This window comes from Oncorhynchus kisutch, linkage group LG15 (genome assembly GCF_002021735.2).
Source record: "Oncorhynchus kisutch isolate 150728-3 linkage group LG15, Okis_V2, whole genome shotgun sequence".
Classification (NCBI taxonomy): Eukaryota; Metazoa; Chordata; class Actinopteri; order Salmoniformes; family Salmonidae; genus Oncorhynchus; species Oncorhynchus kisutch.
The window spans coordinates 13,938,963-13,950,115 of NC_034188.2; positions in this window are offsets into that span (position 1 = coordinate 13,938,963).

An 11,153-nucleotide genomic window follows, 5' to 3' on the forward strand; every position below is an offset into this window, starting at 1 on the left:
ACCTCGCCGCACTGGCAGGGCGACCGGGAGCATTCAACCAGGTAAGGTTGGACAGGCTTGGTGCTCAAGAGCTCCAGTGCGCCTGCACGGTCCGGTCTATTCAGTACCACCTCCACGCATCAGACCTCCGGTGGCAGCTCCCCGCACTCGCCCTGAGGTGTGTGTCCTCGGCCCAGTACCACCAGTGCCAGCACCACGCACCAGGCCTACAGTGCGCCTCGTCTGTCCAGCGCTGCCAGAGCCTTCCTCCTCTCCAGCGCTGCCGGAGTCTCCCACCTGTCTGGCGCTGCCAGAGTTTCTGCCCCTCAGTCCAGAGGCGCCAGAGCTCCTCCGTCCAGCGCTGCCGGAGCCTTCCTCCTCTCCAGCGCTGCCGGAGTGTCCCGCCTGTCCGGCGCTGCCAGAGCTTCCGCCCCTCAGTCCAGGGCGCCAGAGCTCCTCCGTACAGCGCTGCCAGAGCTTTCCTCCTCTCCAGCGCTGCCGGAGTCTCCAGTCTGCCCAGTGCCGCCTGAGCTACCCGTCTGCCCAGCACCATCAGAGCCGCCAGTCTGCAAGGAGCCGCCAGAGTCGCCAGTCTGCAAGGAGCAGCCAGAGCCGCCAGTCAGCCAGGAGCCGCCAGTGCCGCCAGTCAGCCAGGAGCCGCCAGTGCCGCCAGTCAGCCAGGAGCCGCCAGTGCCGCCAGTCAGCCAGGAGCCGCCAGTCAGCCAGGATCTGCCAGAGCCGCCAGTCAACCAGGAGCCGCCAGTTAGCCAGGATCTGCCAGAGCCGCCAGGCAACCAGGATCTGCCAGAGCCGCCAGTCAGCCAGGATCTGCCAGAGCCGCCAGTCAGCCAGGCTCTGCCAGAGCCGTCAGTCAGCCAGGATCTGCCAGAGTCGTCAGCCAGTACGGAGCTACCCCTCAGCACTGAGCTGCCCCTCTGTCCCGAGCTGCACCTCAGTGGGGTCATTTAGAAGGGTCGCCGTGGTAAGGAGGCCGCGGTGGCGGACAATGAGGCGGACTAAGACTATGGTGAAGTGGGGGCTACGTCCAGCACCAGAGCCGCCACCGAGGACAGATGCCCACCCAGACCCTCCCCAACAGGTTCAGGTTTTGCGGCCGGAGTCCGCACCTTGGGGTGGGGGTACTGTCACACCCTGACCATAGTTTGCTGTGTATGTTTCTATGTTTTGTTTGGTCAGGGTGTGATCTGAGTGGGCATTCTATGTTGAATGTCTAGTTGGTCTGTTTCTGTGTTTGGGCCTGATATGGTTCTCAATCAGAGGCAGGTGTTAGTCATTGTCTCTGATTGGGAACCATATTTAGGTAGCCTGTTTTGTGTTGGGTTTTGTGGGTAGTTGTTTCCTGTCTTTGTTAGGACTGTTTCGGTTTTCATGTTTATTATTTAGTATTCTGTTCATGTTTAGTTCTCTTAATTGAGAAACATGAACTATAACCATGCTGCGTTTTGGTCTGCCTCTCCTTCTTAGGAAGAAAACCGTGACAATAGGGCCCGTCTAAAGTAGTACACTATATAGGGAATAGGGCTCTGGTCTAAAGTAGTGCACTATATAGGGAATAGGGCTCTGGTCTAAAGTAGTGCACTATATAGGGAATAGGGCTCTGGTCTAAAGTAGTACACTACACAGGGGATAGGGCTCTGGTCTAGGATAGGACAGAGGGATAGATAAGTAGAGGATAGGATAGAGGAATAGATGAGTAGAGGATAGGATAGAGGGATAGATAAGTAGAGGATAGGATAGAGGGATAGATAAGTAGAGGATAGGATAGAGGGATATATAAGTAGAGGATAGGATAGAGGAATAGATGAGTAGAGGATAGGATAGAGGAATAGATGAGTAGAGGATAGGATAGAGGAATAGATGAGTAGAGGATAGGATAGAGGAATAGATAAACAGAGGATAGGATAGAGGGATAGATAACTAGAGGATAGGATAGAGGGATAGATAAACAGAGGATAGGATAGAGGGATAGATAACTAGAGGATAGGATAGAGAGATAAACAGAGGATAGGATAGAGGGATAGATAAACAGAGGATAGGATAGAGGGATAGATAACTAGAGGATGGGATAGAGGGATAGATACATAGAGGAAGTAATGTAGAGATAACTAGAGGATAGGATAGAGGGATAGATAACTAGAGGATAGGATAGAGGGATAGATAAACAGAGGATAGGATAGAGGGATAGATAACTAGAGGATAGGATAGAGGGATAGATAAACAGAGGATAGGATAGAGGGATAGATAACTAGAGGATAGGATAGAGAGATAAACAGAGGATAGGATAGAGGGATAGATAAACATAGGATAGGATAGAGGGATAGATAACTAGAGGATGGGATAGAGGGATAGATACATAGAGGAAGTAATGTAGAGAGAAGTAGAGGATAGGATAGAGGAATAGATGAGTAGAGGATAGGATAGAGGGATAGATAACTAGAGGATAGGATAGAGGGATAGATACATAGAGGAAGTAATGTAGAGAGAAGTAGAGGATAGGATTGAGGGATTGATAAATAGAAGATAGGATAGAGAGATAAGTAGAGGATAGGATAGAGGGATTGATGAGTAGAGGGTAGGATAGAGGGATAGATAAGTAGATTATAGGATAGAGGGATAGATACATAGGATAGGAAAGATGGATAGATACATAGAGGATAGGATATAGAGATATGTAGAGGATAGGATATAGAGATAGATGATAGAATAGATGGGGGATAGAGGGATAGAGACATAGGGGATAGGATAGAGGGATAGATAAACAGAGGGTATGATAGAGGGATAGATAAGTAGAGGATAGGATAGAGGGATAGATAAACAGAGGATAGGATAGAGGGATAGATAACTAGAGGATAGGATAGAGGGATAGATAACTAGAGGATAGGATAGAGGGATAGATAAACAGAGGAGAGGATAGAGGGATAGATAAACAGAGGAGAGGATAGAGGGATAGATAAGTAGAGGATAGGATAGAGGGATAGATAAACAGAGGATAGGATAGAGGGATAGATAACTAGAGGATAGGATAGAGGAATAGATAAACAGAGGAGAGGATAGAGGGATAGATAAGTAGAGGATAGGATAGAGGGATAGATACATAACAGTAAAGACAACAATGTTTAGGTCCTGTGAAATGCTGCTGTGGAAAATGCCGTGATAACTGGAGACGGATGAATAGAGAGAGGAGAGGCTTGGAGGGAGGGAGTGAAGGAAAGAGAGACAGAAGGGAGACTAAAGCTCACCGTGTTTGTGTGTTTGTGTGTTTGTCTTTGTGTGTTTGTGTGTGAGTGTGTGTCAATAGAATGCCAAACTTTAATTTCACCATTTTGTACACAGAAAATACCCACCAAAATGAATATTGGCTACGTGTTATAATTGGTTTTACAAAAATATGCATCAAATTCATTATATTAATTTTGGTATCAATAAAAACTGAGAGGTTGGCACATTAGCGTTGACACATCTGTTTAGACCATTACAGTTAGGCAGAAGGAATGTGTGTGCGCGTGAGTGTGTTTATAATGCAGCAGAAATGATCCAGGTGATTAGTTAGTGTTGTCATTAGAGTAATAGGATCCAGTTATACCTTGCATTAGGGAAATGATTCTGTACCAAGAGAACTCCACCAGTGATGTAGGGAGGCAGTAGAACAGTGAAACATAGGCTTTTTCTCAAAAGGCCCCCTACTGCCTTTACAGAACCCTATGGTGGACACCCTACTGCCTTTATAGAGCCCTATGGTGGACACCCTACCGCCTTTATAGAGCCTTATGGTGGACACCCAACTGCCTTTATAGAGCCCTATGGTGGACACCCCACTGCCTTTATAGAGCCCCATGGTGGACACCCAACTGCATTTATAGAGCCCTATGGTGGACACCCTACTGCCTTTATAGAGCCCTATGGTGGACACCCTACTGCCTTTATAGAGCCCTATGGTGGACATCTTACTGACTTTATAGAGCCCTATGGTGGACACCTTACTGCCTTTATAGAGCCCTATGGTGGACACCATACTGCATTTATAGAGTCCTATGGTGGACACCCTACTGCCTTTATAGAGCCCTATGGTGGACACCCTACTGCCTTTATAGAGCCCTATGGTGGACACCATACTGCCTTTATAGAGCCCTATGGTGGACACCCAACTGCCTTTATAGAGCCCTATGGTGGACACCCTACTGCCTTTTAGAGCCCTATGGTGGACACCCTACTGCCTATGGTGGACACCCTACTGCCTTTATAGAGCCCTATGGTGGACACCCTACTGCCTTTATAGACCCCTATGGTGGACACCCTACTGCCTTTATAGAGCCCTATGGTGGACATCTTACTGACTTTATAGAGCCCTATGGTGGACACCCTACTGCCTTTATAGAGCCCTATGGTGGACATCTTACTGACTTTATAGAGCCCTATGGTGGACACCTTACTGCCTTTATAGAGCCCTATGTTGGACATCTTACTGACTTTATAGAGCCCTATGGTGGACACCCTACTGCCTTTATAGAGCCCTATGGTGGACACCCAACTGCCTTTATAGAGCCCTATGGTGGACACCTTACTGCCTTTATAGAGCCCTATGGTGAACACCTTACTGCCTTTATAGAGCCCTATGGTGGACACCTTACTACCTTTATAGAGCCCCATGGTGGACACCAAACTGCCTTTATAGAGCTCTATGTTGGACACCCAACTGCCTTTGTAGAGCCCTATGGTGGACACCCTACTGCCTTTATAGAGCCCTATGGTAGACACCTTACTTCCTTTATAGAGCCCTATGGTGGACACCCTACTGCCTTTATAGAGCCCTATGGTGGACACCTTACTTCCTTTATAGAGCCTTATGGTGGATGTAATGTTTGTGTTGTGGAGAAATGACAAGGCAGGTTACGGGAGTACAGTTAGTTTTCGTTTAGTCAAAACCCCTCGTGCTCTACAGTTCTCGGCATTCCAGTGCGCATGTGCATTTCCTATTAGGTGTAGTAACGTAACACTGCCGTAATGCATTACTGCTTAGTAACAGCACAGTAACTAATATAAACAGATGTAGATCCCAGATACTACACTCCTCCCCCATAGTGTTTAACTCCCAGAGAACAAGGTAAATATGTTAGGTAACTACTAATGCAATATCTGAACAATGCATTCTTAAACATTTTTCAACTACTGAGTTGAAGCAGACTTTTCAGAGCCCAGCACAAATCCAGGGGATTATTCTGCCCCGAAGATGGAGTTTGTGTCCTAATAACTAACCCAGGTAATGTCCTTTTTCTTTCCTTTTATCTAGGACATATTAAAGTGTTTGTTTTACTGTCCGTTACCTCCTTAACCAGCTCAACTCACAGGTCAAGCTTTTGAGGTGCCCTTCGCTGTCGAATAGGATATCTCCGCTCCTCCTGGGCTTCCTGTGGTGGGCCAGGTTCGGGTGGAAGGTCAGGCTCTGTCTCTCCCGTACGTCCACAGTCAGGAGAATAGTCCTGGGGGTCGTTATTGTTCTTGTTCTCTCGGCATGTCTCTGCTGGGGCGTTGGACCGTAGCAGATGATCCACATGAACGTTGACCTGGCGATGACCAATTTGGACTTGGTAAGTCCAAGAACTTGTTCTCAACTTGCCTACCTGGTTAAATAAAGGTAAAATAAATAAATAAATAAAATAAAAAAGTCAAAGGTCCTCTGCGTTGCAAGATCACACCTGAGTTCCACAGGCGCTTGGGGTGTCTGAAATCACGTACCATCACCCTCTCTTCCTCTTTGAATTCTCTGACAGTCTTTGAGTGTCTGTCATGAGCTTTCTTCTGCTGTAGCTGGTGCTTTGCCACAGTGCTTGACAAGTCTGGATTCAACAATGTCAGGCGGGTACGTGGTTGGCGTTTCAGAAACAGTTCAGCTGGTGTACATTCCGTTACTGTGTGTGGGGTGTTACGGTAAGTAAACAGGAACCGGGAAGCCTTTGGTGGATGGGCACAGACTGAACCTCGAGTCTAGTCCGGGCCTTCTTAAAGGTTTGCACGGCTCTCTCCGCTGCTCCGTTTGATGCCGGATGGTAAGGTGGTGACAGGATGTGCCTTACTCCGTTGTTCTTGAGAAACATTTCAAAATCGTTTGACGTGAACGGGGGGGGGGGGCATTGTCCGATACGAGCTCCTTGACTAGTCCAAAGGATGCAAACAGGTGTCTGAGAAGATTGATGGTCTTCTCAGCTGTGGTCAGTTGAGTAGGGAACACTTCCATCCACTTGGAATGGACATCGACGACAACAAGGAAATGTTGCTTGTCAATTTCGGCGTAATCCACATGGATGCGTTCCCAAGGTGTAACAGCCCAGGACCATGGATGAAGAGGTGCAGCAGCAGGCTTGTTGCGAACAGCTTCACAAGGTTAGCAGTGGCCTACATGCTGTTGAATGTCCTGATCCAGTCCAGGCCACCACAGATAACTGCGAGCGAGTGCTTTCATTCGAGTGATCCCTGGATGTCCCTCATGCAGGTCAGATAGCAGTCTCCTCTGGAATTTGTGAGGTACCACCACCCTTGATCCCCACAGAACACACCCTTGATCAGTGGACAACTGGTCTTTCTTGTCGATGAATGGACGAAGGTTATTGTCATTTACGAAGGTTGGCCAACCGCCTAATGTTAAGTCCAAGACTTTGGAAAGCACTGGGTCTTTCCTTGTTTCCTCTGCTATGTCAGAAGCAGATATGGGCAGTTCATCAATGAGAGAGATCTGGAAGACTGCTCTATCATCTTCACTGTCGGAGTCACTATTGCATGGTAGTCTTGATAGTGCATCGGCATTTGCGTGATTACTGGATCGTCTGTACTCAATCTCGTAGTCGTAGGCTAACAATATCAGAGCCCAATGTTGCATTCGAAGTGCAGCAAGGGTTGGTATAGCTGATTTTGGTCCAAGGATGGCCAACAGAGGCTTGTGATCTGTCAGCAGTTGGAACTTCCTTCCGTAGAGGTATTTGTGAAACTTCTTCACTCCGAATATTATGCTCAGGGCTTCCTTCTCAATTTGAGCATAATTTTTTTCACTTGGTGACAGAGTCCGTGATGCAAATGCAATAGGGTGTTCTTCACCTGACGGTAGAACATGTGAGATGACGGCTCCTACTCCGTATGGAGATGCATCACACGCGAGTCTCAGCTTCATCTCTGTGTTATAGTGGGCAAGCCACTTGCTCTTTAGCAGACGCTGTTTGCAAGTCTTGAATGCTTCTTCGCATTGTGGGGACCAATTCCACTTTGTATCGGCCTGCAGCAGTTGGTGAAGCGGATGCAACAATGTGGACAAGTTTGCCACAAACTTTCCGTAATAGTTCAGGAGCCCAAAAATGACCTCAGCTCTGAGATATTTGTGGGTGCTGGAGCGTTTACGATTGCTTCCGATTGCTGTTGGTTGGGTGCAGGCCTTGTGCATCAATCTTGTATCCGAGATACTCCACTGAGTCCTGGAGGAACTCACACTTGCTGCGTTTCATTCTCACTCCGTATTTCTCCAGTCACTTCACTTTGTCCAGCACTACAAGGTGCTCTCCAATGGTTGGTGCTGACACGAGGATGTCGTCCATGAAGCACACAACATGGTCTATACCGTCCAAGATCTGATCCATTGTTTGTTGGAATATCGCTGGAGCTGTCGAGATTCCATAGGCCAAGCGATTGAATCTGAATAGCCCCTTGTGTGTATTGATGGTCAGATACTGTTCTGACTCCGGATCCAGCTTCAGTTGCTGATAAGCGAATGCCAGGTCCAGCTTACTGAAAACCTTCCCACCAGCTAGAGTGGCAAACAGATCTTCAGCGTTTGGTAGTGGATATTCCTCTGGTAGTATAGTAGTCACCGCACATTCTGACGGTCTTGTCTTTCTTTGGGACTACAACAATCGGAGCGGCCCAGTTGCTCCTCGCTACTTTCGTGATTATGTTATTCTTCTGTAGGCGGTCCAGTTCCTTCTCTACTGCTTCCTTAAGAGCATAGGGAACTGGACGTGGTTTGTGAAAGATAGGCTTGGTTCCTTCTTGCACTCTGACTTTTGCTGTGAAGTCTTGTATTTCACCGTAGCCATCTTTGAAAAGTTCTTTGTGCTTCTCCAGCATGTTAGTGAGTGTAGCCTGACTCACTGGTTTGTCATTTCTCAGACTGAAGATTTCTCCCCAGTTCAACTTGATCTTTTGTAGCCAGTTTCTGCCTAGCAAGGCTGATTTTTCTCCTTTAACAATGACAAGCGGTAGCATCCACTCCTTCCCCTCATACCGGACTGGTACCTGGATCTGCCCTAACACAGGAATAGTGTCACCAGTGCGTGAAGAAAGGCGGATGGACGCGGGCTGAAGAGGGCACTCTTTCAGTTTTTCTTTGTAGAGTCTCTCTGGAACCAGAGATACAGACGCTCCGGTGTCTAGCTGCATTTTTACTGGTTTTCCCGCTAACTCCATGTTGAGAGAGATTCCATATTTTAGTTGTTGAGCTGTGTACACTGTGAACAGTTCCACTACTGTTTCAGTTGTACCTTCCACTTCTTGTGCTGCGTCTGACACTTTGTGCGCTCTTGCTGTGCGTTTCGAGGCTTTACACACTCTCTGTAAATGTCCAACCTTTCCACAATTGTGGCACTTTTCATTATGGAATCGACATTCACTGTGCTGATGATTATCTCCCCCACATCTGTAGCAACTTGGCTTAGACCTTTGAGATGTGGGCTGCTTTGTTCTTGTGTAACCTTGAGGACGGGACTGAAAAAAGTGTGACCTTTGTGAGCTTTTTCCACCACGTGCATCACTGACCTTGTGAACACCTTTCTGACGTTCTGCATGTCCCGATAGCTCAATAGTATCCCTGTGGGCAAGCTCGAGTCCAAGTGCTATATCACAGGCTTTCTTAAAGGTCAGGTCCTTCTCTGACAGGAGCCTTCTGTGATATGCTTCACCTGTGAGACCACATACAAACTTGTCTCGGAGAGCATCATCAAGAAATCGTGCAAACTCACATGTACTTGCCAGCCTTTTCAAAGCAAGGATGTAGTCAGCCACGGTTTCCCCTTGACTCTGGTGACGTTGGTAAAATCTGAAACGTTCTGCAATGAGAATTGGCTTAGGCTTGAAATACCTTGAAAGAGTTTCAGTCAGTTCTGCATAGTTCAACTCCACTGCTTTCATTGGTTCAATGAGACCTTTCAGCAATCCATACTCAGTTGGACCCAAAACACTGAGAAATACGTCTGCTTTCTTTCCATCTTTAATTTCATTTGCAGCCAGCCAACGCTCAAAACGCTCCAAATAGGAATCAAAATCCTCTTTTGTAGCCTCAAACTCTGCTACTCGACCAATGGTTGCCATTTTCACAGTTAATTGTTCAGTTTCCTTATATTCCTTAATTTTCTGAATATTAATCTACTTCTTCACTTCAGAAGTTTCTGCAATTACTTCATTCACTGCACTCATTTGTAATAATGTACACACCGTGTTACGTTCCTTCTTCCTTTTTTTGGACAATATTTCTCCACTGAGATCGACTAATTACAATGGGTTCAATGAGACAGTTAAAAAAAAAAATTACCACCAGAGGGCAGTGTCGCTATTCTGGACTCCAATAGTCTTACTACTTCCTGAATACTGTACTAGCAGTGCTAGCAGTGGTTAGTCTTCTCTTACTGGCGAAATAAAAGTTAAAAAATAACTGACGAATTACATAATTATTTTGAGTTTCATTACTCACGCAACATTCTTCCCTTCAAGCAATGTCCGTTTATGTAGTTTAATCACCTCGTGGTGGACACCTTACTGCCTTTATAGAGCCCTATGGTGGACACCATACTGCATTTATAGAGTCCTATGGTGGACACCCTACTGCCTTTATAGAGCCCTATGGTGGACACCCTACTGCCTTTATAGAGCCCTATGGTGGACACCATACTGCCTTTATAGAGCCCTATGGTGGACACCCAACTGCCTTTATAGAGCCCTATGGTGGACACCCTACTGCCTTTTAGAGCCCTATGGTGGACACCCTACTGCCTATGGTGGACACCCTACTGCCTTTATAGAGCCCTATGGTGGACACCCTACTGCCTTTATAGACCCCTATGGTGGACACCCTACTGCCTTTATAGAGCCCTATGGTGGACATCTTACTGACTTTATAGAGCCCTATGGTGGACACCCTACTGCCTTTATAGAGCCCTATGGTGGACATCTTACTGACTTTATAGAGCCCTATGGTGGACACCTTACTGCCTTTATAGAGCCCTATGTTGGACATCTTACTGACTTTATAGAGCCCTATGGTGGACACCCTACTGCCTTTATAGAGCCCTATGGTGGACACCCAACTGCCTTTATAGAGCCCTATGGTGGACACCTTACTGCCTTTATAGAGCCCTATGGTGAACACCTTACTGCCTTTATAGAGCCCTATGGTGGACACCTTACTACCTTTATAGAGCCCCATGGTGGACACCAAACTGCCTTTATAGAGCTCTATGTTGGACACCCAACTGCCTTTGTAGAGCCCTATGGTGGACACCCTACTGCCTTTATAGAGCCCTATGGTAGACACCTTACTTCCTTTATAGAGCCCTATGGTGGACACCCTACTGCCTTTATAGAGCCCTATGGTGGACACCTTACTTCCTTTATAGAGCCTTATGGTGGATGTAATGTTTGTGTTGTGGAGAAATGACAAGGCAGGTTACGGGAGTACAGTTAGTTTTCGTTTAGTCAAAACCCCTCGTGCTCTACAGTTCTCGGCATTCCAGTGCGCATGTGCATTTCCTATTAGGTGTAGTAACGTAACACTGCCGTAATGCATTACTGCTTAGTAACAGCACAGTAACTAATATAAACAGATGTAGATCCCAGATACTACACTCCTCCCCCATAGTGTTTAACTCCCAGAGAACAAGGTAAATATGTTAGGTAACTACTAATGCAATATCTGAACAATGCATTCTTAAACATTTTTCAACTACTGAGTTGAAGCAGACTTTTCAGAGCCCAGCACAAATCCAGGGGATTATTCTGCCCCGAAGATGGAGTTTGTGTCCTAATAACTAACCCAGGTAATGTCCTTTTTCTTTCCTTTTATCTAGGACATATTAAAGTGTTTGTTTTACTGTCCGTTACCTCCTTAACCAGCTCAACTCACA